At 47.1% G+C, this 24003-nt stretch overlaps 1 protein-coding gene across 2 annotated transcripts in view; it reads left to right on the forward strand.

The window, feature by feature from the left end:
- Positions 1-24003, forward strand: part of LOC135577177 (protein ARK2N-like) — a 79505-nt gene that overhangs the window by 1973 nt on the left and 53529 nt on the right. The window lies entirely within an intron of this gene.

Raw genomic sequence — 24003 nt, forward strand, 5'->3', positions numbered from 1 at the left:
TCCCTTCAGCCAGTTCACAGTCCACCTCACTACCTGATCGTACAGCCCGCACTCCCTCAGTTTAGCTGTAAGGATGCTGTGGGAGACTGTGTCAAATGCCTTACTGAAGTCAAGGTAGACCGCAGTTAGTCCCCAGTCCAAATAATGTATATCTGTATCATTCTGATATGCTAGCGCCTCATCCTTTGGTCTCTTCTGTTTCTTTGATGCCCTCTGCTGCAGAGACAGACGCTGTGTCTATGGCATTAGGTCCTGCATCGTGTTTGTCCAACTCTTAGTCAGGTTTAATATATTTTGCAGGAAGCCACAGTTGGAAGAAGAACACAAGCATACCGCCTTCCCCGGGTGATTAACTCTACAGGCCCTTGCTATTGACTGTTGTGCAGGGGATCTTGATACAAAACCTTTGGTCTCTGAGATAGTGACTGGAACACGGAAGTGTTTTTCCACTGCTGGGATAGAGGGGGAGGCATAGTATGATTCAAAAAATTTAAAGTATATATTGCATTGTCTAACTGTTCTTGAGGCATCATATTCCCCCTTTTCTGATTAATAACATCTGTTTCAGTGTAGAATGCACTCAGTCAATGATAGCCTGTCCAGTGGGAGAATGTGGAATACCTGTGACATGTGAACCACCCCATTGCTGTAAAAAATATTGCGTGGGATCTAGCAGTGTATCCAGGACCGTTGTCAGTTTTAATCTGTTGTGGCAAGTATATGACAGATGGGTCATGGCCTATTAAGACCTGAATCCACTCTCTGTGTTTTTTGATCAGAGTAACAATCAATTCTAGAAGCTGAGTAACAGCTTTATGGAAAGAATTGGGAAAAAAAATAATCAATTCCAAGTATATCAGTCTGTTTGTATTCTCATCATACTGTCCTACAATAGCCACAGGTTATTTCTGTGTTTTAACTATGAATAGACAAATCTGCAAATCCAATCGAATGCGGTCAGCCTGTAAGGTTGTCATAAAGTTGTTAATCGAAGTCTCTAACTCCATTTTGGTTGTCATATTTATTGGATATTGTTTTCCCTTACTGGACTGAAGTCCTGTTTGAGTTCTATCAGTATAGTGTTGGCTTTACCGATACCTTGGCTGCCCATACTAGTGGAAATATAGCGTCCAGAATTTGTTTGGAGATTGCTTGCTTGCAGCAAGCAGTTCTGCACCATCCATGCAGCTTCTTGTGGGACAGGCAGCTGAACAGAATTCTCAGAAAACGTTATTTGAGCTTACAATTTACTTAATAAATCTTGACCTAAGAGAGGTATAGGGCTTTGTGGCACATACAAAAATTCATCGGTTAAAGCTTTGTTCCAAATTTGGCATTCCATTGGTTTCAAAAAATGGTCTTTCTTTGTTTCCCATGATCTCAAAGACTATCACGGTGAATTTACTAAGAAGTCTTTTACAACTAGTTACCACAGAATAAGTCTATTGAAATTTTTTTGGTTTAATTTCCCAGTTTCATTAGAACTATGGATCTGCTAGGGATGCCTTTAAATTTCATCCTCAGACTGCTTGTCACGGTTTAAGGCAAGGCGGCAATAAACAGTGGCAGATGTTCTGTTATCCCCTTTGCCTCCCACCACCCCTTTCCTTTAGATTGGAAAGATGATAAGAAAGATAAGGGAAAAGGAAGAGAGACTTAGACTTCAAGTTGGAGAGTTTTAAAGAGTTTTACTAATGCTACTAATAAATAGAGAATATATATACAAAATATACAAAACCAATCTCAAGTGCTCAATGTGGAGTTGGTGTCACTCCAGCAGCGGTGGAGCTGGGTGTGTGGAGCTGGCGGCTCCAGCAGGTGCAGGTCAGGCCTGCAGAAGTCATGAGTGGGACTTCACAGCAAACCGGAACCTGGTTGCAGGGATGCAGGGCCTGAGGCCTGTAGATCACAGGCAGACAGACAGGGTCCTCTCTAGATGCCAGCCATGGTCGAAGAGACCTTGACCCTCGTGATCACCCTCTTATATAGGGGTTATGATGATTATGGGATGGAATACTTCCGTTGGTCAATTTAAGTCACCTGTTCCATCCACCCCTCATCAAACATGCCCCTCTCTCAACAGAACATGGGAAAACTTATCAGTCTTTCTTGCCTACCATAGTAATGAATCTAAACATCAGCTTCTTGAGCATTCCCTTGGTCTCTTATCAGCACTAAGTACAGCATTCTAGGAAAAAAATACAGGCTAAAACTCAGAAAAGTACAGCCAACTAGAAGAACTTAGCTGAAAGAAAAAAACACTAAAAGAGAACTGGTCTAGTTTTTAACAAAACCAGGACATTCCACCCCTTATTCACAGTATCACAGTATGTTTGGGATTGGAAGGGACCTCAAAAGATCATCTAGTCCAGTCCCCCTGCTGTAGCAAGAACACCTAGGTGAGGTCGCACAGGAACATGTCCAGGCGGGTTTTGAATGTCTCCAGAGAAGGAGACTCCACAACCTCCCTGGGCAGCCTGTTCCAGTGCTCTGTCACCCTCACTGAGAAGTTTTTTCTCAAATTTAAGTGGAACCTCTTGTGTTCCAGCTTGATCCCATTACCCCTTGTCCTATCATTGTTTGCTACCATGAAGAGCCTGGCTCCATCCTCGTGGCACTCACCCTTTATATATTTATAAACATTAATAAGGTCACCCCTCAGTCTCCTCTTTTCCAAACTAAAGAGACCCAGCTCCCTCAGCCTTTCTTCATATGGGAGGTGCTCCACTTCCTTAATCATCATTGTTGCCCCATGCTGGACTCTCTCCAGCAGTTCCCTGTCCTTCTTGAACTGAGGGGCCCAGAACTGGACACAATATTCCAGATGTGGTCTCACCAGGGCGGAGTAGAGGGGAAGGAGGACCTCTCTCGATCTACTAACCACCCCCCTTGTAATACACCCCAGGATGCCATTGGCCTTCCTGGCCACAAGGGCACACTGCTGGCTCATGGTCATCCTGTTGTCCACCAGGACCCCCAGGTCCCTTTCCCCTACACTGCTCTCTAATATGTAATTTCCCAACCTATACTGGAACCTGGGGTTGTTCCTGCCCAGATGCAAGACTCTACACTTTCCCTTGTTAAATTTCATCAAGTTATTCCCCGCCCATCTCTCCAGCCTGTCCATGTCCTGCTGGATGGCAGCACAGCCTTCTGGTGTGTCAGCCACTCCTCCCAGCTTAGTGTCATCAGCAAACTTGCTGATAGTACACTCTGTTCCCTCGTCTAAATCATTAATGAATATATTGACTAATATTGGCCCCAGTACTGACCCCTGAGGCACTCCACTAGATGCTGGCCTCCAGCTAGACTCGGCACCATTGACTACCACTCTCTGGCTTCTCTCCTTAAGCCAGTTTGCAACCCACCTCACTACTCTATTGTCTAGACCACACCTCCTCAACTTAGCTGTGAGGATGCTGTGGGAGACTGTCTCAAAGGCTTTACTGAAGTCAAGGTAGACCACATCCACCGCTCTGCCATCATCCATCCACCTTGTTACATTCTCATAAAAGGCTATGAGGTTGGACAAACATGACTTACCCTTGGTAAAGCCATGCTGACTGCCCCTAATAACCCTCTTATCCTTGATATGCCTTGAGATGGCACCAAGGATAAGCTGTTCCATTACTTTCCCAGGGACAGAGGTGAGGCTGACTGGTCTATAATTACCTGGGTCCTCCTTCTTGCCCTTTTTGAAGACTGGAGTGACATTTGCTTTCCTCCAATCCTCGGGCACCTCCCCCGTTTCCCAAGACTTGGCAAAGATGATGGAGAGCGGTCTAGCAATGACTTCAGCCAGCTCCCTCAGCACCCGCGGATGCATCCCATCTGGACCCATGGATTTATGGATGTCCAGACTATTTAATTGCTCCCTAACCCAGTCCTCATCAACTAAAGCAAACTCCTCCATTGACCTGGCTTCATCCGGGGTCTCAGGGGTACAGGGCTCCCCAGGACAGCCTCCGGCAGAGTAGACAGAAACAAAGAAGGCATTCAGTAGTTCTGCCTTCTCTGTATCTTCTGCCATCAGGGCACCCACCCCATTCATCAGTGGGCCTACATTGCCTCTGGTATTAGTTTTATCTGCTATGTATTTGAAAAAGTTCTTGACCCCTCTCGCCAGCTGTAATTCTAAGGATGCCTTGGCTATTCTAACTGCCTTCCCTAAGATCACAGAATCACAGAATCAGCTGGGTTGGAAAAGACCTCAGAGATAATCGAGTCCAACCCTTGGTCCAACTCTAGTCCGTTTACTAGATCATGGCACTACGTGCCATGTCCAATCTCAGTTTAAAAACCTCTAGGGACGGCGAGTCCACTACCTCCATGGGCAGGCCATTCCAATGCCTGATCGCTCTCTCTGTAAGGAATTTCTTTCTAATATCCAGCCTAAATTTCCCCTGGCAGAGTTTAAGCCCATGCCCCCTTGTCCTATTGCTAACTGCCTGGGAGAAGAGACCAATTCCCACCTGGCTATAACTTCCCTTCAGGTAGTTCTAGAGAGTGATGAGGTCACCTCTAAGCCTCCTCTTGTCTAGACTAAACAACCCCAGCTCCCTCAGCCTCTCCTCATAGGTCTTATGTTCAAGTCCCTTCACCAGTCGTGTTGCTCTTCTCTGGACCCGCTCCAGCACTTCAATGTCTTTCCTGAACTGAGGGGCCCAGAACTGAACACAATACTCCAGGTGTGGCCTCACCAATGCAGAGTACAGGGGAAGGATCACTTCCCTTGTCCTGCTGACCACGCTGTTTTTGATACAGGACAGGATACCATTGGCCTTCTTGGCCACCTGGGCACACTGTTGGCTCATATTGAGCTTCCTGTCAATTAGTACCCCCAGGTCCCTTTCTGTCTGACTGCTCTCCAGCCACTCTGCGCCCAGCCTGTAGCGCTGCAGGGGGTTGTTGTGACCAAAGTGCAGCACCCGGCACTTGGCCTTATTGAGCTTCATCCCATTGGAATCAGCCCATTTTTCCAGTGTATCCAGATCCCTCTGCAGAGCCCTCCTGCCTTCCAGCAGGTCGACACTCCCTCCCAACTTGGTGTCATCAGCAAATTTGCTGATGATGGTCTCAATCCCCTCATCTAAATCATCAATAAAGATGTTAAACAGGACTGGACCCAACACTGACCCTTGGGGAACACCACTAGTGACTGGCCGCCAGCTGGATGCAGCCCCATTCACCAGCACACTCTGGGCCCGGCCCTCCAGCCAGTTCTTACCCCAGCGTAGAGTACACTTGTCCAAGCCATGGGCTACCAGCTTTTGCAGGAGTATATTATGGGAGACAGTGTCAAAGGCCTTGCTGAAGTCCAGATAGACCACATCCTCAGCTTTCCCCTCATCCACCAGGTGAGTCATCTGATCATAAAAAGAGATGAGGTTGGTCAGACCGGACCTGCCCCTCCTAAACTCATGCTGGCTGGGTCTGATCCCTTGTCCATCCTGAAGGTGCTGTGTGATTCCATTCAGGATGATCTGCTCGATAACCCTGCCAGGCACCGAGGTCAGGCTGACAGGCCTGTAGTTGCCACGGTCAGCTCTGCAGCCCTTTTTGTGGACTGGGGTAACTTTGGACAATTTCCAATCATATGGGACCTCCCCAGTGAGCCAGGACTGTTGGAAGATGATGGAGAGCGGCTTGGCAAGTTCTTCTGCTAGCTCCCTCATCACCCTAGGATGGATCCCATCTGGTCCCATAGACTTGTGAGGATCCAGATGGCTCAGTAAATCACCAACTATTTCCTCCTGGAATACAAGGGGCCTATTTGGCTTCCTATCTCTGCCAACCATCTCCAGAGATGAGTTGTCCTGAGGGCCACCTGTCTTACTGGTAAAAACTGAGGCAAAGTAGGTATTAAGTACCTCAGCTTTCTCCTCATCTTTGTTAATTATATTTCCTTCAGAGTCCAACAGAGAATGGAGGTTTTCCTTGCCCCTCCTTTTGTTATTAATATATTTGAAGAAGGACTTTTTATTATCCCTGACAGAATTGGCCAATTTAACTTCAAATTGCACTTTTGTTTCCCTGATCTTTTTTCTGCATGATCTAGCTATTTCCATAAATTCTTCATAAGTAGCCAGCCCTTTTTTCCACAGTTGGTAAAGTCTCTTTTTATTTCTGATTTCATTCAGAATCTCCCTGTTTAGCCAAGCCGGTTGTCTTCCCCGCCGGCTAGCCTTTCGGCACACTGGTATAGCCTGTTCCCGTGCACTCAAAACCACCTGCTTGAAGCATGTCCAACCCTCCTGGGCCCCCTTGTTTTTAAGCATTGTTTCCCAGGGTATTCTCTGAACTAGACTTCTGAATAGGCAAAAATCTGCCCTCTGGAAGTCCAGCGTAGAGGTTTTGTTAATGGTTCTCCCTGCATCTCTGAGTATTGAAAATTCTATTATTTCATGGTTGCTATGCCCCAGGCGGCCTCCAACCACTGCATCTCCCACCAGCCCTTCTCTGTTTGTAAACAGTAGGTCTAGCGGGGTCTTGCCCCTGGTGGGCTCATTTACCAGCTGATGAAGGAAATTGTCCTCTATACACACTAGGAACTTCCTAGACTGCCTCTTCTGTGCAGTATTGAGCTCCCAGCAGATATCCGGCAGGTTAAAGTCACCCACAAGAACAAGGGCCGTCGATTTTGAGACATCTGCCAGCTGCTTGTAGAATAATTCATCTCCTTCATCGTCCTGGTTGGGTGGTCTATAACAGACACCCACGAGGATGTCTGCCTTGTTGGACTTCCCCCTGATTCTGGTCCACAGGCACTCAACCTTGTCACTGCTGACCTCAAGTTTAACAGAGTCGAGTGACTCTCTAACATATAAAGCCACCCCTCCACCTCTCCTACCCTGCCTATCTTTTCTGAAGAGCTTGTAGCCACACATAGCAGCACTCCAGTCATATGAGTCATCCCACCATGTTTCTGTGATGGCAACTATGTCATAGCTTTCCTGCTGCACGATGGCTTACAGCTCCTCTTGTTTGTTGCCCATACTGCGTGCATTAGTGCACATGCACTTCAAGTGGGCTGCTGATTTCCCTCTTAATTCGGGCTTTCCATCCGTAGGCTGATTTTTGGAGAGCCCAGTTTCAATCCCTTCCCCCTTCAAACCTAGTTTAAAGCCCTCCTGATCAGCCCTGCCAACTTATGGGCTATAGTCCTCTTGCTCTCCCTAGAAGGATGAAGCCCATCTGATTTGAGGAGACTGGGTACCACGGAGCTTGGCCCATGGTCAAAAAACCCAAAATTTTGACGGTGACACCAATCCTTAAGCCACCTGTTGATGAGATGGGCTTTTCTGCTCCTCTCTTTATTTAGTTCCTCATCCATCCCAGATAGCACAGGAACTGAGGCAAATATCACTTGTGCTCCCGTCCCATGAACTGACTGACCCAGTGCTTTAAAGTCCTTTTTAATTATCTTGATACTTCTGTTGATGTCCTCGCTGCCAGCTTGGACTACTAACAGGGGATAGTAGTCTGAGGGTTGAATTAGCTCTGGAAGTCTTCTATTAATGTCCCTCACCCTGGCCCCAGGAAGGCAGCAGACCTCCCTGTGGGATGGGTCTGGGCGACATATAGGGCCCTCTGTTCCCCTCAGAAGAGAGTCGCCGACTACTACCACTCTTCTTTTTTTTTTTCCTCTTACAGCTGCAGTTGTGATTCTTTTTGTTGATGAGGTCCATCCAGAGGGCTCTCCAGGTGGATCTTCTAGGGTCAACTTTGCACATTGGGCACACTGTTCCTTTCAGAAGGGAATTACCTATTACAGTCACCCTTCTTTCTTTCTTATCAGTTGCAGTCTTAAGTTGTGAAGTCAACCGCCTCTTCTTACTTGATCTTGTAGGCAGGCTTGGCACCACCTCCTCACCTACCTCTTCTTCAAGATCCAGGGCCTCAAACCTGTTACGGAGGGGCACCTGGGGAGGCAAAGCAGGCAGGGAGGGGGACTGCCCGTGATGCTGAATTGGAATACACTTCCAACCCTTGTCGTCTTTTGGGTCCCCTACCTCTGCCCGACAGCGACAAGGGTGGGGCTGTCTGAGGACTTCCGCCTCTGTCCGAGAGGGCAGGAGGTCCATCTCCTTTTGGGGGGTACCTCCCTGGGGCCTTTCCGACTGGCACATCAGGGTGTTACTCCACCAGTCGATCTCCCTTTCGCACTCCCCGATGGACCTCAGCATCTCAACCTCCTCCTTACCATTCCATACCTTTTGAGTCATACCCAAATCACTACTGCTTTCTGCCTGTTTTCAAATGTATATACAGACACGCACACATATATATATCACTAGTTCATGAGTGCAAGTCTCTCTATCGCAGCAGTCTCTCTCTAGGCAGGAGAGATAATGTGCAATCTGATGGAGTTCGTGTCCAGGAATTGTAAGTCAGAGATGTCAGTCTCAGGCAAGTTACTGGACACCACTTGATGAGGTTGGCTCAGGGTTCATCACCACCACTGCATCAACCTGAAAGACACTTATGGAGCACTCTTAGTGTCATGCAGCAATTTCCCTCATACAGTTTGAAACTGAGTATTCTCACCCAGAATCATATCTCCTTGAGGTACACATTGGACTTCAGCATCCTTCAGCATCACCCACCAAGTACATCCAGGCCCTTGAGCAAAAACAATCCCACTAATGGGTTTGCCTTTGCCCAAAGCAGGAATAACCCAGACAACTTTTCCTAACACGTTCCTTCCATGCACCCCAGGGACTTTATCCTCTTCTACTGTATGTGAAAGCTTTGATAGAGCAGGGCCAGCTCAACTGATCGATCCCCTGGTGTTAACTAATCAGCTGGCTTGTGCCAAATTCTTCTCCCAATTTTTAAAGGTTCCACCTCCCATTGCCTTCAGAGTAGTTTTTAACAAACCATTATATCCCTCAGTCTTCCCAGAGGTTGGTGCATAATAGGAGATGTGATATATCCATTCAATACCATGTTCTTTGGCCCAGTTGGTTATGAGACTATTTTTAAAATGAGTCCCATTGTCTGACTCAGTTCTTTCTGGAGTACCATGTTGCCACAGGACTTGCTTTTCAAGGCCCAGAATAGTGTTCCGGGCAGTGGCATGAGACACAGGATGTGTTTCCAGCCATCCCGTGGTTGCTTCCACCATTGTAAGCACATAGCGCTTGACTTGGTGTGTTCTAGGGAGTATAATATAGTTAATCTGCCAGGCCTCCCCATATTTATATTTCAACCACTGCCCCCCATACCACACAGGCTTTAACCTTTTGGCCTGCTTGATTGCAGCACATGTTTCACAATCATGGATAACCTGCAAAATAATGTCCATGGTTAAGTCCACCCCTCGGTCCCGAGCCCATTTATATGTTGCATCCTGTCCTTGATACCCTGAAGCATCATGGGCCCACCGAGCTAGGAAAAGTTCACCTTTATGTTGCCAGTCCAAATTCACCTCTGCTACTTTAATCTTAGCAGCTTGATCTGCTTGCTGGTTGTTTTGATATTCCTCGGTGGCTCGACTTTTAGGCACGTGGGCATCTACATGCCATACTTATACAGTCAGGTTCTCTAGTCGAGCAGCTATGTCCTGCCAATTGCAGGTGCTCTGGAGCTTTACCTTGTTCCAGTGCAGTCTGGATCAGTCCACGGCAGATAGTAGGGCTGTGTTTCCACCCCCGGGGCAGTGGATTCCAGGTATACTGGATACCCTTCCAGGTAAAAGCAATCTGTGGCCTGTATTCTGCTGCTAAAGGAATAGAGAAAAATGCATTAGCGATGTCAATTGTGGCATACCATTTGGCTGCCTTGCTCATTCTCTGGTAGGGAGACACAAGAATCCCTCCTACTCTGTCTTGAAAGCCTCCCACTGGAAACTGAAGCAGCTTTTCTCTTGGGAGCTTTCTTTTTCAGCTCACGTACTCATTCCTGTAGGTCAGCAGTGGGCTTTCCATGCCAGTTACTCATATCTTCTCCCTGATCATGCAAAAAAGACCATAATTCACCTTGTGACATGTTGCATTTCTCTCGGGCTGATGCTGCAGAAGGGTATCTCTTCCCAATAGCTGTGGCTCGGGCCTGTGAATGTGACGAGTAGGATCCGTCCTCCCTCTTGGACAGTTTGTCACACGGTTTCTCCACACCTGCGACACAGGCTTGTAGGGGAGAAGAAAGAGTGTCCTCATATTGCCACAACATGTCTGCTACTTCACCCACAGTTTACAGATTGTCCTTTGAAAGGGTGAGTAATCCTAAAGTGCGGGCATAAGACGGTGGTGTTCTCTGCACAAACTTCCACATTATACCTCGGGTACATGGCACTTCATCAGGATCTATAATTGTCTGTGGGTCACTGTAAATTATCTCTCGCACAGCCAGTTCTCTCAGATACCTAATACCCTTCTCCATAGTAGTCCATTTGGTTGGGTGGCATATTATATCATCTTTTAAAGGGTACCTGATTTTTACTGCTGACAAAATTCTTCTCCAGAGACTTTGACTTTGTTTCTTTGCAATTGCCTTATCAATGCCACCATCTCTGGCCAGGGATCCCAATTGACTGGCTTCACTGCCATCTAAGTCCAAACTATTAGCCCCATTGTCTCAGCATGGAATGAGCCAAATGACAATTGGCTCACCTTCAGGATGGCTAAAGTCTTGTTTCACAGTCCTTAGCTCCTTCAGAGATAAGGAGTGTTCTATTAATTCATCCTTTGCTGGTCGCTTTGTTTTAGTAGCCTGGGATAGAGGTGGAAGGAGTTTAGAAAGGGCTATGGGAGGAGCTGTAGAAGGGCCTTCTTTTTCCTCCTCTGATTCTTCTTCGTCATCACCTTGCTCTATTCCAGAAACAACCTCTCCCTGCTCTGTGGTAGAAGGACCCTCTGCTTCCTCTTCCTCATCTTCCTTCGCAATGGATTCCTGTTGTGCTTTCTTTTGCTTCCTCTTTGTTGGGGCAACTAATACTGCTGAAGTCTGAGTGGCCTCATTACATGTTGTGGGGAAACTGATGTTGCAGTTGTAGTGGCTGCTGCATCCAAGTCAGGAACTGAAGCTGCTGCAGAGGGGGGGTGCACTAGCTGTCACGGACGTTGTAGCTTTAAAAGCAGCAACTCCTGCTGCAGGAGTTAGAATCGCTATAGTCCTCCTAAACAGTTTTATCATCAGCAAAGACTGACACACATTCCAGAGACCCAGTAACACCAACAACAAGCTTCGCTCAAAGGTCAAAGGATATTCAAAATTGCCAAAAGCATCTGTAATTTGCTCTAATGACACAGGCAGAGAATAGTTAAATAGCTCTCCTAAAACCTCACTCCTGAAACTGAGAAAACAAAAAGCACAGGTCTCTTGAATTTCTTCTGCTTCTACTGGAGAATTCCAAAAATGCATACTCTCAAAGTATGATAACAATGAGTAGAAATACATCATGGACTTAACTAAAATCACGTAAATCAGTGGTACATAACCCAGGACCACAGCTATTATAACAAGTTTATCTCTACTTGCAAAAGTAATGCTATGCACAAAAACATAAGCAAGAAGAATTAACCCCAAAAAAGGCATTATTAAATCCAAATAGATTTGCAATAACATCTTTTAAAATCAAAAACAAACTCAAACCACAGTATGCTTTATGACCCGTAAAGCACACAGATCTATCGTCTCCCAAAGTTTCCTCCCACCAGAGGATTCAAACACAGGCTGTGCACATCAAAGCGCAATGGTCTCTCACTTACGCTGCCCGGTAAACTGTTTACATTAATTGTCAGATACTGCTCATAGCCCATCTCAGTCAAAACCTCATCCCTGCTCCGGTGCAATAAAATCTGTCACGATTTCTCATGCACATCTGAGTCACGGCACCAATACAACCTGTCACGGTTTCTCTTATCTCATCCCCGTACACTCTCTCTGTATGGTCTCGTTTCCTGGGTACGGTCCCTTTTCTCCCCATATGGGCCACCAATTAAATGTCAAGGTTTAAGGCAAGGCGGCAATAAACGGTGGCAAACGCTCTCTGTTATCCCCTTTACCTCCCACCACCTCTTTCCTTTAGATCAGAAAGATGATAAGAAAGATAAGGGGAAAGGAAGAGACACTTAGACTTAAAGTTGGCGAGATTTAAAGGGTTTTACTAATGCTACTAATAAATAGAGAATATATACAAAACCAATCTCAAGTGTTCAATGCTGAGTTGGCATCACTCCAGCAGCGGCGGAGCTCGGTGTGCAGAGCTGGAGGCTCCAGCAGGTACAGGCCAGACCCCCAGAAGTCATGGGTGGGACTTCACAGCAAACCGGAACCTGGTTGCAGGGCGACGGCGGGAGGTTTAAAAGCGGCTGAAACTCGATACTAGCATTCAGTCGGCTGATCGGAGCCAGCCCAGCGAGAGCCGGAGCCGGTGAGATACAGCCGACCACGGGGTTCAGCAGAGATTAGGAAACTCAGTAGGAATAGAGCAGGGACAGCCTGTTTCTCGGTGTGTTCCGATCCCCGAAGCCCCGGCAGCCACTGTGACAGAGCGGCTGGCGTGGCGGGAGGGCGTTCCCACGGTGACAGCGACCACACCCCCTCCCTTTGACTTGAAAAAGCCTAAGGGAGGGCAGCGTCTAGTCAATGCCCAGTAGGCGCAGGGCAGAGCAACTAGCTTATGCCGCGGGTGAGTCCCACCCACACTGTGCTGCGGCAGAGGGTGTGGTAGCTTGTGCAGCAGGGCACAGAGATCGCTCATTGCCTGTCAGACTCTCTTACCTTTACCAGTGTGTCACACTGCTGACGACCATGATCGCCTCTAGAAAAAGAACTTGTCTGAAAAAGACTGTGGCAATGCAGACTGAGGTTTTGCCCCGAACTGTGTCTGTTCAGGTCTCCGGCTGCGGGGAGTGCCAGAGCCTGCTGCTGCCGGGGGAGGGAGGCCAGCATTCCACCTGCGTGAGGTGTGAGCAGGTGCAAGACCTGCTCAGCATGGTGGTGAAACTTAAGGAGGAGGTCAAGAGATTGAGGACCATCAGGGAGCGCGAAAGGGAAATCGACTGGTGGAGTAACACCCTGGCGTGCCAGTCGGAAAGGACGCAGGGAGGTACCCCCCAAAAGGAGACGCACCCCCTGCCCCCTCGGGCAGAGGGGGAAGTCCTGAAACAGCCCCTACCCCGTCACTGTCGGGCAGAGGTAGGGGACCGAAAAGACGATGAGGGGTGGAAGCGTGTTCCAGTTCGGCGTCACGGGCAGCCTCCCTCCCCACATTCTTTGCTTCCCCAGGTGCCCCTACATAATAGATTTGAGGCCCTGGATCTTGAAGAAGAGGTAGGTGAGGAGGTGGTGCCAGACCTGCCTACAAGGTCACTTAGGAAGAGGCAGTTGACTCCACAACTCAAGACTGCCACCAATAAGAAGGAAAGAAGGGTAATTGTAATAGGTAATTACCTTCTGAAAGGAACAGTGTGCCCAAAGTTGACCCTCATCTTAGGGAAGTTTGTAGTCTACCTGGAGCCTGGATCAAGGATATCGCTAGAGAAGTCCCCAAACTGGTGCACCTGACAGACTACTACCTGCTGCTGGTCTTCCAGACAGATGGGGAGGAAGCTGCTTCATGTAGTCTGAGGGGAATGAAGAATGATTTCAAGGTCTTGGGAAGGATGGTGAAAGACTCAGGGTCTCAAGTGATCTTTTCTTCACTCCTTCGATCTTCAAGTGACGATGTGGGATGGAATAGGAAAATTCAGTCTCTAAATGGTTGGCTCCAAGACTGGTGCTACAGGCAGGGCTTTGGATTTTTTGATAATGGTTGGTTTGATAAGACTCCAGTCCGGACAGTGTTACACGGGAAAGGTTTATCTCGCAGGAGCAAAAGGATGCTGGGGCAGGAATTAGCTGGGCTCATTTGGAGAGCTTTAAACTAGGCTCAAAGGGGGATGGGGTTGTAGCTGGGCTTGTCCCAGTGGGGCAGAATTCTAGAACTGATGAGGACCAGGTGGCCTCCTATGCCCCTAGGGAGAAATTGGTGTGCTCTGCTCGCTCCCTGAAATGCCCGTACACCAATGCGCGCAGCATGGGGAATAAGCAGGAGGAGTTAGAATCCTGTGTTCGGTTGGGAGATTATGATCTGGTGGCAATTACGGAAACATGGTGGGACAGTTCACATGACTGGAATGTGGTCATGGATGGCTATGTCCTTTTCAGGAAAGAGAGGCCAGCCAGACATGGTGGTGGAGTTGCTCTCTATGTGAGGGAGCAACTGCAGTGTACTAAATTCTGCCCAGGAGTGGATGACGAGCGAGTTGAGAGTGTATGGGTCAGGATCAAGGGGCAGGCTGGCAGGGGTGACACTGTTGTGGGCGTCTGTTACAGGCCACCAGATCAGGCTGAGGAAGTTGATGAGGCCTTCTATGGGCAGTTGAGAGTGGCCTTACAGTCACAGGCCCTGGTTATGGTGGGTGATTTTAACTTCCCTGATGTTTGCTGGAAGAACCATTCAGCCGGCCAGCCACAGTCTAGGAGGTTCCTCCAGTGCATTGACGATAACTTCCTCATGCAGATGGTGGAGGAGCCGACCAGGAGAGGAGTGCTGCTCAATCTCATCCTCACTAACAAGGAGGGTCTGGTCAAAGCAGTAAAGATTGAGGGCTGCCTGGGTTGCAGTGACCACGAGATGGTGGAGTTCAGCATCTTGTGTGGCAGGAACAGAATAGCAAGTAGAATTGCAACCCTGGACTTGAGCAGGGCTAACTTTGGCCTTTTCAAGCAATTGCTGGGGGAAATCCCATGGGCAAGACTGCTTGAAGGAAAAGGGGCCCAAGATAGCTGGATTGCATTCAGAGATTGCTTCTTCCAAGCTCAGGATCAGAGCATCCCCATACGCAGGAAGTCAAGAAAGGGAGCCAGGAGACCTGCGTGGTTGAATAGGGATCTGTTGGGTATGCTCAAGCAGAAGAGGAGAGTTTACAGGTCATGGAAGCAGGGGCTGGCCACTTGGGAAGAATATAAGGCTGCTGTTAGAGGATGTAGGAAGGCAGCTAGGATAGCCAAGGCCTCCTTAGAATTAAACCTGGCGAAAGGGGTCAAGGACAGCAAAAAGTGCTTTTTCAAATACATAGCAGATAAAACTAATACCAGAGACAATGTAGACCCACAGATGAATGGGGTGGGTGCCCTTGTGGCAGAAGATACAGAGAAGGCAGAATTACTGAATGCCTTCTTTGTCTCTGTCTACTCTGCCCGAGGCAGTCCTGGGGAGCCCTGTACCCCTGAGACCCCGGATGAAGCCAGGTCAATGGAGGAGTTTTCTGTAGTCAATGAGGACTGGGTTAGGGAGCAATTAAATAGTCTGGACATCCATAAATCCATGGGTCCAGATGGGATGCATCCACGGGTGCTGAGGGAGCTGGCTGAATTCATTGCTAGACCGCTCTCCATCATCTTTGCCATGTCTTGGGAAACGGGAGAGGTGCCCGAGGATTGGAGGAAAGCAAATGTCAGTCCAGTCTTCAAAATGGGCAAGAAGGAGGACCCGGGTAATTATAGACTGGTCAGTCTCACCTCTGTCCCTGGGAAAGTAATGGAACAGCTTGTCCTTGGTGCCATCTCAAGGTATATCAAGGATAAGAGGGTTATTAGGGGCAGTCAGCATGGCTTTACCAAGGGTAAGTCATGTTTGACCAACCTCATAGCCTTTTATGAGAATGTAACAAGGTGGATGGATGATGGCAGAGCGGTGGATGTGGTCTACCTTGACTTCAGCAAAGCGTTTGACACAGTCTCCCATAGCATCCTAGTTGCTAAGCTCAGGAGGTGTGGTCTGGACAATAGAGTAGTGAGGTGGATTGCAAACTGGCTTAAGGAGAGAAGCCAGAGAGTGGTAGTCAATGGTGCGGAGTCTAGTTGGAGGCCAGTATCTAGTGGAGTGCCTCAGGGGTCGGTACTGGGGCCAATATTATTCAATATATTGATTAATGATTTAGACGAGGGAATAGAGTGTACTGTCAGCAAGTTTGCTGATGACACTAAGCTGGGAGGAGTGGCTGACACACCAGAAGGCTGTGCTGCCATCCAGCGGGACCTGGACAGGCTGGAGAGTTGGGCGGGGAATAACCTGATGAAATTTAACAAGGGAAAGTGTAGAGTCCTGCATCTGGGTAGGAACAACCCCAGGTTCCAGTATATGCTGGGAAATGACCTATTAGAGAGCAGTGTAGGGGAAAGGGACCTGGGGGTCCTGGTGGACAACAGGATGACCATGAGCCAGCACTGTGCCCTTGTGGCCAGGAAGGCCAATGGCATCCTGGGGTGTATTACAAGGGGGGTGGTTAGTAGATCGAGAGAGGTTCTCCTTCCCCTCTACTCTGCCCTGGTGAGACCCCATCTGGAATATTGTGTCCTGTTCTGGGCCCCTCAGTTCCAGAAGGACAGGGAACTGCTGGAGAGGCATGGGGCAACAAAGATGATTAAGGAAGTGGAACACCTCCCTTATGAAGAAAGGCTGAGGGAGCTGGGTTTCTTCAGTTTGGAGGAGACTAAGGGGGGACCTTATTAATGTCTATAAGTATATAAAGGGTGAGTGCCACGAGGATGGAGCCAGGCTCTTCTTGGTGGCAAACAATTATAGGACAAGGGGTAGTGGGATTAAGCTGGAACACAAAAGGTTCCACTTAAATTTGAGAAGAAACAACTTCTCAGTGAGGGTGATGGAGCACTGGAACAGGCTGCCCAGGGAGCTTGTGGAGTCTCCTTCCCTGGAGACATTCAAAACCCACCTGGACATGTTCCTGTGCGAATTCACTTAGGCGTTCCTGCTCCAGCACGGGGATTGGACTAGATGATCTTCTGAGGTCCCTTCCGGTCCCAAACATACTGTGATACTGTGATGCAGGGCCTGAGGCCTATAGATCACAGGCAGACAGACAGGGTCCTCTCTAGATGCCAGCCATGGTCGAAGAGAGCTTGACCCTCGTGATCGCCCTCTCATGTAGGGTTATGACGATTATGGGATGGAATACTTCTGTTGGTCAATTCTAGTCACCTGTTCCATCCACCTCTCCTCAAATACGCCCCTGTCTCAATGGAACGTGGGTAAACTTATTAGTCTTTCTTGGCTACCATAGTAATAAATCTAAACATGAGCTTCTTCAGCATTTCCTTAGTCTCTTATCAGCACCGAGTACAGCATCCTAGGAAAAATATGCAGGCTAAAACTCAGAAAAGTACAGCCACCTAGAAGAACTTAGCTGAAAGAAAAATCACTAAAAGAGAACTGGTCTTGTTTTTAATAAAACCAGGACGCTGCTCCATTCAGTATTACAACATCGCTGCAGTGGGGGTGAGAAAAAACCCCTCTTTCACTGCCTTGGAAGCGGGCAGCCAGGTTTTTCTTTTTTTTTTTTCTTTTACTTTCTCTTCTTGCTGCAGTTTAGATACAGGCGAGGCCATGCAGGTGGCCTTAATTGCTGGTGCGAAGTGGGAGCTGCCAGGGAGCTAAGTTTATCTAGCAGCTTGACCTAGACCTAGAATTTATTTTCAAACAGTACAGTACAGGCTTGGGTTATTTTGCTTTTTATTTTCCCATTTCATTCCAGCCATAATACACTCTATATGCAATTCTAATTAGCTGAGCAATAGTTACTTTCCTCTGCCCCATGTACCTTTTGCAGTTTTTTACAGATGTCAATAAACAGCATATTAACCATCAATTCATTACTTTACTTTTCCTCAGTTCAAATCATGTCACATTCTAGCAAGTTTTAAATACAACCTTCTACAAGTGCACATCCATCATAGCATTTAGTTTTCTTTCCCGTACCTCCAACAAACACAAATTCAATGAGAATCAGAGTTTAACAACCTCAGTTCTTTTCTGGTCTCAATATTACTAGATAACAATATAAGCAATTACCCTAATGTGTAAGGATGCATCCTAAGGGGGAGCATGGTGGTATTTTAGTAGTGGAACCGATTCCCATTTTTTAGTTATCTCCCCAAACATAATTGTTTTGGTACCAAATATAAATATACAAACTAAAATACTGAGCTCAGATATGAAAACCAAATACCAAGTTCAAATATGCAGATGGATCACAGTTACACTTATTCAAGACAATATCTTGATTTTTGCATTGTACCTTTGAACCACTTACTGCTCAGCCAGGTGGAGGTGCTGCTGGGTCTCCCTGACAAAACAGGTCAGTGCACACTGGAGCCCAATCGGCACCTGCCTCCCCCCGCCGACACAGCAAAGTGGACTGGGCAAGGCTTTTATTAGCGTCTCATCTGGGATGATACAACTGTTATCCCAAAATCAGGATTCTTTATCCAATGCGTATACAAAAGAGACAAATTTAGTACACCAAGATGAGAGACAGCCTATCACAAAGTTGCGTGAGTCTGGATATTGGAATAAAGCTAGCATGCTAGAAAGAAAAGTAGCAGCTGTTAAGCACAAAATCTTATCATCACATTCATGCAGTAAAGAACTGAAGTACTCACGGTCTTCTGTATAATCAGAAAATGTACATTTTGAGTCAACGGATTCTCATGATTTAGCAGTCTGTGAACTTACTGTACCATATAACAGGTAAAGACTCATTAAACTGTAATATGCTTAAACAGATACCTACAAAGAAAACAGCTTAATAAAGAAGACATCTATGACTGCTGTATTATATAGCACTGTTGAGGACAGTGTTTACTGACATGACCCTCATTGCTGCAAATAAAGCACTTAAGATTTGTGTGATTTACACTGTGGTGAGACAACACGGCTGCTAATACCGAAGCCCAATGTGTTTCAGTCCCTATATTCTGACAAACCTTAACGTATTGTGCAACATCAGTGGCTTTACCTTTCACCACCAACAAAGCAGCCTGGCATTCAGAGTTAGCATTGTCAAATGCCAGGTGAAGCAGTAAACGTTTTGCTGCATCTTCATTTTCAACCTGCCTTGCTATAGAGGTTTGCAGTCTGTCAATCAAGTTTCTTTAAGACTCCTGAGGTCCCTGTCTTATTGTTGCAAACGAGCTTACACGCTGCCCTGCCTCTGGGACCTGATGCCATGCTGTAATAGGAAGACGATTTGCCTGTTCAAAAACCTGCTGTGGAAGCCCAGCCTGCACCTGTGGAGTGATATACTGTCCAGTTCCTAGCAACATATCCTGACTTATCCCTACTCCTGATGACAAATTTTCCAAGACCTGTTCAATCACAAGATCTTTATTATTGAATTGCCACACAGAATATTGCATTGGTGTTAAAATTGTTTTAGCAAGCAATTTCCAATCCCATGGAGTCATTACATATGTGGCACCAATACCTTCAATAATCCCCGTAAAAGGACTGTGTAACCCATTCTCTTACACAGATCTTTTTAACTCCTTAACCATTGCATAAGGTAGTCTGTCATGTTCTGGCGGTTTTTGTGGTTTATAAATAACTGGAAAGGCGAAAGAAAAATCGCCGTGCTCCATAGCCTTATCACGGCATTTTTGCATCACCCTTTTGTGTTCCGCTGTCTTAGTCATGAAGGGGTTACTGGGTGCTGTATAAGCGTCATTAAAATCAGGCAAAGGAGATGCTGAGGGCAGAGTTTTAGACTCCTGACCCAGATCCTCACAAATTTCTGCCTTATCTTTACACAGCTGTGATGGCATTAATGATGGATGTAAAACAGACTCTTTTTTGACATCTACAGAGTTTGACTCAAAAGGATGAGTGCTGTTAAGACTCAAATCATTAGCAACATGCTCATTTGTGTTTTTCTGTCCATCCTCCCGTTTGCCCTTGCATTATTTGCTCTGCCGACCACAACTGCGACAGCGCAGACTGCACAAATCTCCAAGTTACATGCAAACCATCGGGGACTGTAAAACCTGAATTCTTTTGTGCGTATAGATATTCCCCGACCTGTTTCCAAATTTTACTGTCAAACGTCCCCTCACTCGGAAACCAAGCACAATTCTCTTCTCACCCATACCAGGAGCAAAGCGACCTGCTTCTCAGAAATAAAATACCCAGAAAAACGCAATATCTGCAGTAAAACCTGCAAATACAATTTATGTTCCTGAGAAGCGGCTTGCCCCATACTAACCCAATCCCGCAGCTCTCTCGTTCAACGAGGACTGCTTGTCCCTATTTATACCCTCGGGATTAATGTGGCCACAAATAAAATTTACTCACCCATCGGATTGTGTGGTCACCACCAAACACACTGCTCGATGAAGAGCCTCCAGGGGTCACACACTCGCACAGGGCACCATTTGCGGCAATTAGAAACGACGCACACTGGAATGCAGACAAAGATTCATGCACAGACAGAGATCTTGTTCAGGAAGGAGTGCAGGGTCGGGCAGATCAGAGAGCTGAGCCAGGCTGAGGCCTTCTTTATTAGTGAGTGAGAATTTATAGGATTTACAGATACGGACCTGGACTAAGATGGTGCATAAGATGTTTTTCCAATAATTGTTATTAAAAACACACCACACTGATGTTATCTTTGTTTCAGTTATGTTCCCACTCATTCACAGACCAGGCCCAAGGACATTCACACCTCATACATATGGGGGCAGTTTTCTGACCTGAGATATCATTCTCACTGACCTGGGCTATCACTTCTGACACTCATAAAAACCATACTTCTGTATAATCTGTCCAAGGCCCTTTAGCTGGAACTGCTGTTCCCACAGCCAGCCCCTTTCTTCCATGATCTGTAAATGCTCCTCTTCCACTTGAGCTTGCCCAGCAGTTCCCTGTTTAACCACGCAGGTCTCCTGGCTCCCTTCCTTGACTTCCTACATGTCGGGATGCTCTGATCTTGAGCTTGGTAGAAGCAGTCCCTGAATGCTAACCAACTATCTTGGGCCCCTTTACCTTTAAGCAGCCTTGCCCATGGGATTTCCTCTAGCCGTTGTTTGAAAAGACCAAAGTTGGCCCTACTGAAGTCCAGGGTTGCGATTCTGCTTGCTGTTCTGTTCCTGATAGTACACTCTATTCCCTCATCCAAATCATTGATGAATATATTGAATAATATAGGCCCCAGTAATGACCCTTGAGGCACTCCACTAGATAGAGGCCTCCAACTGGACTCTGCCCCATTGACACTGTGTCTAAGAGCTTAGATAAGTGTGCCACTGGTTGTCGCTTCCCCCCCAAGCCCACTTGCTGGTGAAGCAGTGTGAGAGGCAGAACAAGCCTCCACTCTGTGCAAGCATTGTTCAACAATAACAAAAACATCTATTATCAACACTGGTTTTAGTATAAATCCAAAACATACTAGCTACCATAAAGAAAATTAACTCTACCCCAGCCAAAACCAACACAAGCTTTCAGGGAATATAATATCTTTCAAATTTTCTCCTCGTCACCTGTCCCCCAGGCAATAACTGTGTTTCCACACCCAGAGCCTGTAAAAGATTTTTCTCAAATAAGCTGGGAAATCTTCCACTAATATATTCCTTCCTCATACACTTTTAATTCTTATCACAAATAGGAATTTATTCATAATTGTCTCCCCTTCCCCCCTGCTACCCCATTTATTACAACTCTATTTCCAGTTTTAGATCTTTTTACGTTAGAATTTAGAACAACAGTTCTTCTTTAAATGTTCCTTAAAATCTCCAAAACAAAATTTCCCTGAAGGTGCTTCAGGTACTTTTGGGTTAATAACATGTAAGTTATCAGTCAGAGAAATAGCTTGGATTTTGTATTTGCACTGAAGCAATGCAATTTATTAAATTATAACTTAAAGTAAAATGTAGGTGGATACTGCTTCTTCCTTGCAGCCCATACTATTTGATGCTGTTTTCCTGGCAATTTTGAGAGAAACTAAGTCAGTCTGTAGGTTTTCATACAACCAGGACTTCTATGGGAGACACTTGAGGAGCACGTGAATGGTGTATTAGATACTCCTTAAAAGTCTTTACATAATTCACCTCAGCCTTTCCTCATAAGGGAGATGCTCCACTCCCTTTATCATCTTCGTTGCCCCACGCTGGACTCTCTCCAGCAGTTCCCTGTCCTTCTTGAACTGAGGGGCTCAGAACTGGACACAATATTCCAGGTGTGGTCTCACCAGGGCAGAGTAGAGGGGAAGGAGAACCTCTCTCACCTACTGACCACCCCCCTTCTAATACACCCCAGGATGCCATTGGCCTTCCTGGCCACAAGGGCCCAGTGCTGGCTCATGGTCATCCTGCTGTCCACCAGGACCCCCAGGTCCATTTCCCCTACGCTGCTCTCTAATAGGTCATTCCCCAACTTATACTGGAACCTGGGGTTGTTCCTACCCAGATGCAAGACTCTACACTTTCCCTTGTTTCATTTCATTCAATTTTTCCCTGCCCAACTCTCCAGCCTGTCCAGATCTCGCTGGATGGTGGCACAGCCTTCTGGCACGTCAGCCACGCCCCCCAGTTTGGTGTCATCAGCAAACTTGCTGATAGTACACTCTATTCCCTCGTCCAAATCATTGATGAATATAATAAATAATACAGGCCCCAGTACTGACCCTTGAGGCACTCCACTAGATAGAGGCCTCCAACTGGACTCTGCCCCATTGACCACGACTCTCTGGCTTCTTCCCTTCAGCCAGTTCGCAGTCCACCTCACTACCTGATCGTCCAGACTGTACTCCCTCAGTTTAGCTCTGAGGATGCTGTGGGATACTGTGTCAAATGTTTTACTGAAGTCAAGGTAGAGCATATCCACCGATCTGCCATCATCCATCCACCTCGTTATGTCTTCATAAAAGGCTATGAGGTTGGTCAAGCACGACTTCCCCTTGGAGCCATGCTGACTGACCCTAATGATCCTCTTATCCTTGATATGCCTTGAGATGGCACCAAGGATAAGCTGTTCCATTACTTTCCCAGGGACAGAGGTGAGGCTGACCGGTCTATAATTACCCGGGTCCTCCTTCTTGCCCTTTTTGAAGACTGGACTGACATTTGCTTTCCTTCAATCCTTGGGCACCTCTCCCATTTCCCAAGACTTGGCAAAGATGATGGAGAGCGGTCCAGCAATGACCTCAGCTAGCTCCCTCCGCACATGGGGGTGCATCCCATCCAGACCCATGGATTTATGGATGTCCAGATTGCCTAATTGCTCCCTAAGCCAGTCCTCATTAACCGAGGCAGACTCCTCCATTGTCCTGACTTCCTCTGAGGCCTCAGGGGTACGGGGCTCCTCAGGACAGCCTCTGGCAGAGTAGACAAAGAAGGCATTCAGTAACTCTGCCTTCTCTGTATCTTCTGTCACCAGGGCACCCACCTCATTCATCAGTGGGCCTACATTGCCTCTGGTGTTAGTTTTTTCTGCCACATGTTTGAAAAAGCCCTTCCTGTTGTCCTTGACCCCTCTTGCCAGGTTTAATTCTAAGGAGGCCTTAGTTTTCCTAGTTGCCTCCCTTCACCCTCTCACAGAAGCTTTATATTCTCCCCAAGTGGCCAGCCCCTCCTTCCATGATCTATAAACTCTCCTCTTCCACTTGATCATACCCATCAGTTCCCTGTTTAACCACGCAGGTCTCCTGGCTCCCGTCCTTGACTTCCTACTTGTCGGGATGCTCTGATCTTAAGCCTAGTAGAAGCAGTCCCTGAACACTAACCAACTATCTTGGGCCCCTTTACCTTCAAGCAGCCTTGCCCATGGGATTTCCCTTAGCAATTGTTTGAAAAGGCCAAAGTTTACCCTGCTGAAGTCCAGGGTTGCAATTCTGCTTCCTATTCTCTTCCTGCCACATGAGATCCTGAACTCCACCATCTCATGGTCACTGCAACCAAGCAGCCCTCAACCTTTATTGCTTCAGCCAGACCCTCACTTGTTAGTGAGGATGAGGTCCAGCAGTGCACCTCTTCTAGTTGGCTCCTCCACCATTTGCATCAGAAAGTTATCGTCAAGGCACTGGAGGTTAAATCCCCCACCACAACCAGGGCCTGTGACTGTGAGGCTGCTCTCAGCTGTCTGTAGAAGGCCTCATCAACTTCCTCACCCTGATCTGGTGGCCTATAATAGATGCCCACAATAGTATCACCCTTGCCAGCCTGCCC

The sequence above is a fragment of the Columba livia genome, chromosome W (assembly GCF_036013475.1).
Source record: "Columba livia isolate bColLiv1 breed racing homer chromosome W, bColLiv1.pat.W.v2, whole genome shotgun sequence".
NCBI classification, from domain to species: Eukaryota; Metazoa; Chordata; class Aves; order Columbiformes; family Columbidae; genus Columba; species Columba livia.